The sequence below is a fragment of the Periplaneta americana genome, chromosome 13, assembly GCF_040183065.1.
Source record: "Periplaneta americana isolate PAMFEO1 chromosome 13, P.americana_PAMFEO1_priV1, whole genome shotgun sequence".
NCBI lineage: Eukaryota > Metazoa > Arthropoda > Insecta > Blattodea > Blattidae > Periplaneta > Periplaneta americana.
In genome coordinates, this window is record NC_091129.1 from 7713260 (window position 1) to 7720098 (window position 6839).

The window sequence follows — 6839 nt, forward strand, 5'->3', positions numbered from 1 at the left end:
GTTCATTTTCGACAAGAAAGTGACATCCATCTTTCTTGCAGCGGACTCTTCAAATGGAAGTTAATATACCAATTAAATTTTGTTATGCTTGAATGTAGGTCTACATTATGTATTAATTTACTAATATTTCTTAGGTATATATAGTTATAATAACACTTCCATGTGTTAAAATAAAAACTAAGTTGTATATTACCTAGTTGACTAGTTTCAGCTATTCTGATAATATTCTAACCTATGATCAGTTCCTTCTAATATTTCGAGTACCACGATCTTCGTGACGCGGTATTTTTCGTGAAATATTGTGTCATTCAAATTTTCAAAATGATTGTTTCTTAAACTGTTAACATTTTCTCCATCTGGCTCTTTATTTTCGAGTAGTTTCAGATGTAACAATTCTGCGTCGAAACGTTCCGCCATATTGTATTGCAACTAGTGAACCATTACTTACTTACAAATGGCTTTTAAGGAACCCGAAGGTTCATTGCCGCCCTCACATAAGCCCGCCATCGACCCCTATTCTGAGCAAGATTAATCCATTCTCTATCATCATATCCCATCTCCTTCAAATCCATTTTAATATTATCCTCCCATCTAAGTCTCGGTCTCCCCAAAAGCCTTTTTCCCTCCGGCCTCCCAATTAACACTCTATATGCATTTCTGGATTCGCCAATACGTGCTACATGCCCTGCCCATCTCAAACGTCTGGATTTAATGTTCCTAATTATGTCAGGTGAAGAATACAATGCGTGCAGTTCTGCGTTGTGTAACTTTCTCCATTCTCCTGTAACTTCATCCCTCTTAGCCCCAAATATTTTCCTAAGAACCTTATTCTCAAACACCCTTAATCTCTGTTTCTCTGTCAAAGTGAGAGTCCAAGTTTCACAACCATAAAGAAAAACCGGTAATATAACTGTTTTATAAATTCTAACTTTCAGATTTTTTGACAGCAGACTAGAAGACAAAAGCTTCTCAACCGAATAATAACACGCATTTCCCATATTTATTCTGCGTTTAATTTCCTCCCGATTATCATTTATATTTGTTACTGTTGCTCCAAGATATTTGAACTTTTCGACCTCTTCCAAAGATAAATCTCCAATTTTTATATTTCCATTTCGTACAATATTCTGGTCACGAGACATAATCATATACTTAGTCTTTTCGGGATTTACTTCCAACCCTATCGCTTTACTTGCTTCAAGTAAAATTCCCGTGTTTTCCCTAATCGTTTGTGTATTTTCTCCTAACATATTCACGTCATCGGCATAGACAAGAAGCTGATGTAACCCGTTCAATTCCAAACCCTCTCTGTTATCCTGAACTTTCCTAATGGCATATTCTAAAGCGAAGTTAAAAAGTAAAGGTGATAGTGCATCTCCCTGCTTTAGCCCACAGTGAATTGGAAAAGCATCAGATAGAAACTGACCTATACGGACTCTGCTGTATGTTTCACTGAGTGAGACACATTTTAATTAATCGAACTAGTTTCTTGGGAATACTAGTGAACCATTAAATATTTAAAAACGAACATTTCTATCACTAAACTAATGATAGCTTTACTAGTTCGTTAGGGCTAAAGATGCTTACTGAGCTATAAAAATAATTTCATGGACCAGTAAATAAATTTAATGATTCATTAAAAACATAGTGAATCTTGGTGAAACCCATTATGAACCAAGTAATTCTCTCTGTTTGTGGTTTGTGGCTTATGTACTTACTTACACTAAATACTTTACATTTTGTGGCAGTGCTTCTTATCATGTGATATTAGTGGATTTGACCATAACGAGGCATAATCGGCTGTGTGCCTACGTCTTTTTTCTTTTTTATTTATAGGCCTAACTAACTGAAAGCACCCGGCGTTGCACGGGTTTTCCTTTCTTCCTCTATTATTAATTAAACTGATTATTACATTTTCGGAAATCTCGGAAACCTAACTATAGACAACCAAAACGAATTATCTTTACTAATCTAAGATGAATCTTTACTTGTCACTTACATGAATTGATGAACTCCTTAGCGAAATGCCTGCCAGCGTTAATTCAATTTAAAATAGTTGTAAATCAGGCACCGAAAAGAAAACATATCATCATGTGCCCGACGTTCAACGTTTTTTTTTTTAATTTATATATTTATTTGTTTTTATTTATTAATCTGGTGTAGTTAAGACCATTAGGCCTTCTCTTCCACACCGCCAAAAATACAAATAAAATAATAGAAAAATCAAACTATAAACAGAGTAAAACCCAACGAAAACATTATTCCTTTTCCTCTTTCTGATCAGTTTCAGCATCGAATCAATATGTATATATATAATTTAATTTATATTGGAAGATTTTTTACCCCTTGACCGCTGTACATCCACTTATATCATACCCGTTTTTTTTAAATATGATTTGGAAAACTATATCTCACAAATTCAGAACATAGTATATTAATTCTTATTTTATACACAGAATACAGATACAATATAAACTTGCAATAAGTCTTTTTTTAACATAAAAACTAATATTGTGGGAGACGTATAGGCTTAACGGTATTTTAGAAATTAAGAGAGTGCGTAACATACTACATTTGCAACTTGATTATACAGATAGAATTTCGCAGTAACATATTTCCGGACATGAACAACAATATTTTGATAGACATATATAGGCCTATCATAATTAATACACTGTTATTTTCAGTCGCTTTACGTACATTCACATACTACATTAACAACATGACAGAAATATCATTGAATTGCTTTTTGATATGTGTAAAATATATTTTTTTTTCCACTCCTTTGTATAAAATATAGTCGAGGATGTGAAAAAGACGCAGTTTTTTAGTCATTGTCTGCAACTTAGAGCTACTGTCCTTGAGCTTCATTTTAATATGGCGATTACAAATGTTAGTCGCACTGTAATTGCACTTGCTTAAAATCGAATGGGTATCATAGAAATACGCAAGATAAAAACATCATCTTTCGTTTTTCCAGTTAATATTACCACTTCTATTACGTTTCGCATGATTCTTCACACCAATCTTGTTGGTGCATAATTTCGGTGGGTCAATATTTCGCAATAGTACTTCTGGTTATTTAATATTAAGTAAATTATGTGGTAGCAATCCTTGTAGTTTGAAAGAATTCTAGAATTCAGTTGGATAAAACACAGTCTGCTCACTATCTACAACTGCATCGAGAAATTCATAATACGGTCCTGGACTGCGTAAAGATACTTATTGCATAAATTATCTAGTTTTAGCCTTCATGATCTGTAACAACAATGTAATTTAATTTCGTGTTAAAATTTCCATGGCCTCGTGAAAGTCGATGTTGAATACAATAATAAAAAACAATTGACTATAGAAGATTGCATTTTAGTATTACACAGGAATGTTTGACCGTATTTATTTTTATTTTTTATATTTTTTATTAGTTTAACTTCCATTTGCACAATTTTAATGTAACCTACGTTCTTCTCCTGGTTATGAAGGTTAAATGTGCAAACTTTGGCACATATCGGTCAAAGCGTGTAGATTTGTATAGAGAACATACACACATACATACTACATTCAATTTTATATATTAAGATACACCAATACTAAACACAAGGTCTAAAACTTCTGCTACTTTTGAAATAATGGCATACGTTAATAATAACGAACAAATATTCAGCATGGCTCTTAATCCCTTGTGAAAGCAAATTACATGATCAATCATATGTGTAGTAAAACACACCTGGATCAACTGCGTAGCACAAGGCACGTCAGATTAATATTATTAGTTACCACCTGGATGAAGCATTCACAGCTGTGATAAAGAATGTCAATGACGTAGTTGAAAGCACACATGACAGGCAATTGAAGATTAATTAAAACGAAATCATGTTGTACTGAGTTTGGCTTAAGATGTTCCAAGGCAGTATTTCTTTTATCAACAGTAATCTCACTAGAGGTTTTGATTTATCTAGAGAAAATCAAAACTCGAGTGGGATTTAACTGACTGTTACACGATTAGAAGAAAGTATATAAAGATTAGAAGAAATAAAGTACTCCAATACAATAAAATATTAATTGGCTTACGAAAATACAACTGTCTTCAAATGTATTATTGTACCATCTCAACATTACGCTAGATGGCAGTAGTGTTTTATGATTACGTTTTCTTGTTATCAGTTGTGCCAACTATGGAATCTTCATTGAATTCTGTGGACGGTTACTGGTCAAGAAGGCTTTGTTGATTCAGTTTCATTTTTATTAAACAGTTGCATTCCACTTCAATCATCCGGACCCCAGTAATCAACGTCACTTGACAGATGATTTTCAATAAATCTTAGTATTAAACAATCTCTGATACGTGACTATCCATAATATCATATAGCAGAAGCTATAACATAACCTAAACAATATAAATAAGTGTTAGAAAAGTTTTAATTAACGATGATGAAATAAAAAATAAACATTAATAATTTTAAAAGGAACAATTATTGAAAGTACAATTTTCAAATGTGAATGCTTTAGTTGATGTTATATTGGACGTGTGCGTAAAAGAAGTGAACTCGTTGATGTACTTGGTGTATCCCTCAACTTATTCAGGATTTGCGAATGCTGCTCTTCATATATGACCAGTGATCTTTATTAATTCTTGTTCTTGAATGCCAAAATGCGAGTCATATTTGAAAGTGCTATGCATCGACTGGAGTGGTTTGTAATTTTCTGTTATTTGACTTACAGACCAGTGCAGTTTGAAATGTTGGCAAACAAAGAAACAAATGCTAGGGTAGTGATAAAAATAAACAAATGCTAGGGACGCGATAAAATTAAACAAATGCTAGGGACGCGATAAAATTGTGCGATAAGCAACCATGATTGGTTGAAAGACGTCCTTTCGTATCGTTTTATTGGTCAAAAGTAGTGTGACGTAGTAAAAGTGTAATAGTCACTGTAAGAACTCATTTTAGTTTTTTATATGCAGGGTGTGAATTAAGGGGGGATGGGGGGATTTCCCCCTGTTGGAAAGTTACCCCCTCTAATAAATGCATATTAACATCCTTGCCAGGGATAACTTCTATCTCCAATCACAAAATATAATTGTTTTAATACGAGTATACTAAACTTTATAAAGCAGAAAGTAAGGTAAGAAATTAATATTAATGTAATATCATCACCGGCAAGCAGACAACAATCAATAACTTAGGAATTACACATCTTATCTTAAGGCTGCTCATCGGCAGAACACTGTGAATTAATGAATAAATGTTTCGATATCAAATACTGACCCATATAGAGTTCACTTAACACTTTCCCATCGTGTCATTTAAACTCATCTTACCTCCACCATAATTTTGATTTAGGTTAAGAACTACATAATTATGGTATTGAAAATGTATTGTTTATCGTTGCAATTTTACATTTAATCTTTTGACTTTTGATGTTAATTTCAATGCTAGTAAAGAATAGGCTATTAAAATTTAAGTAAGTTTATTGTAATAAATGTAGCCTACAGAGGTCTGCATCGGACATTTTCGCTCGAGCGCTAAGTAGTTCATAGCATAATCCGATAGGTAGCGCACAAGCATGATGGGTAAAATTGTCACGGGCGATAAATCCTCGAACGGTATAAGCCGAGCGTTTGACATTCGTTCTTGTTACAGTGATAAACTGTGTAGTAACATCATAGATGTTTATCATTTCAAAACTTTGCAGTGTTTAACTAACCTCTCTATAGTACAACTACAAAATTTGCTTTAAAATGTAATATAAATGTTGTAGGTAAATGTTTTTTTTTTTTTTTTTTTTTTCTACAGGAGGGATTTTGTTTTTGCCACATCTGATAGATGTTATTGGATGTAAATGTAATTATTATAAACGGAGAACACAATCACGATAATGCAAGAACTGTATCAAGTTTTCTAGTAATAATAATAATAATAATAATAATAATAATAATAATAATACTTACTTACTTACAAATGGCTATTAAGGAACCCGAAGGTTCATTGCCGCCCTCACATAAGCCCGCCATCGGTCCCTATCCTGTGCAAGATTAAGCCAGTCTCTATCATCATACCCCACCTCCCTCAAATCCATTTTAATATTATCCTCCCATCTACGTCTCGGCCTCCCTAAAGGTCTTTTTCCCTCCGGTCTCCCAACTAACACTCTATATGCATTTCTGGATTCACCCATACGTGCTACATGCCCTGCCCATCTCAAACGTCTGGATTTTAAGTTCCTAATTATGTCAGGTGAAGAATACAATGCGTGCAGTTCTGTGTTGTGTAACTTTCTCCATTCTCCTGTAACTTCATCCCGGTTAGCCCCAAATAATAATAATAATAATAATAATAATAATAATAATAATAATAATAATAATAATAATAATAATCTATAATAATTAGTGTCAATCTTTGCGTCTGTAACAGTTGTGTAGCATGATTATTCGTTTTATTATATTTTCTGTGACGTTATCTCTGTACTAATATTGTTATTAATCTACTGCTATATCAATAATATTTTGTAAAACGTTTCTACATTGTCGCAGTATATAGGCGGAACACTATGCATGGACCTATCATATTATATATGTGGTAAATCAAATATTGAATAATTATTAATTAGCAATAATAACTGTATATCGAAGTTTTTCATACTATTTTATTTATAACTTCATGTTACTGTTTTGGTACGTTCCATTGACTGTTCCATTAAACGTTTGTCATAAACGCAGAAAATAAAACCTTATTTTTACCGTGTGAGCAAAACATATGTGTATCTTATCTGTCGCCTTCCATACAAGATAAGACATGTCGGTGAGATGACCTTGTACTGTGCTTCTATTTAATACGAGCGTA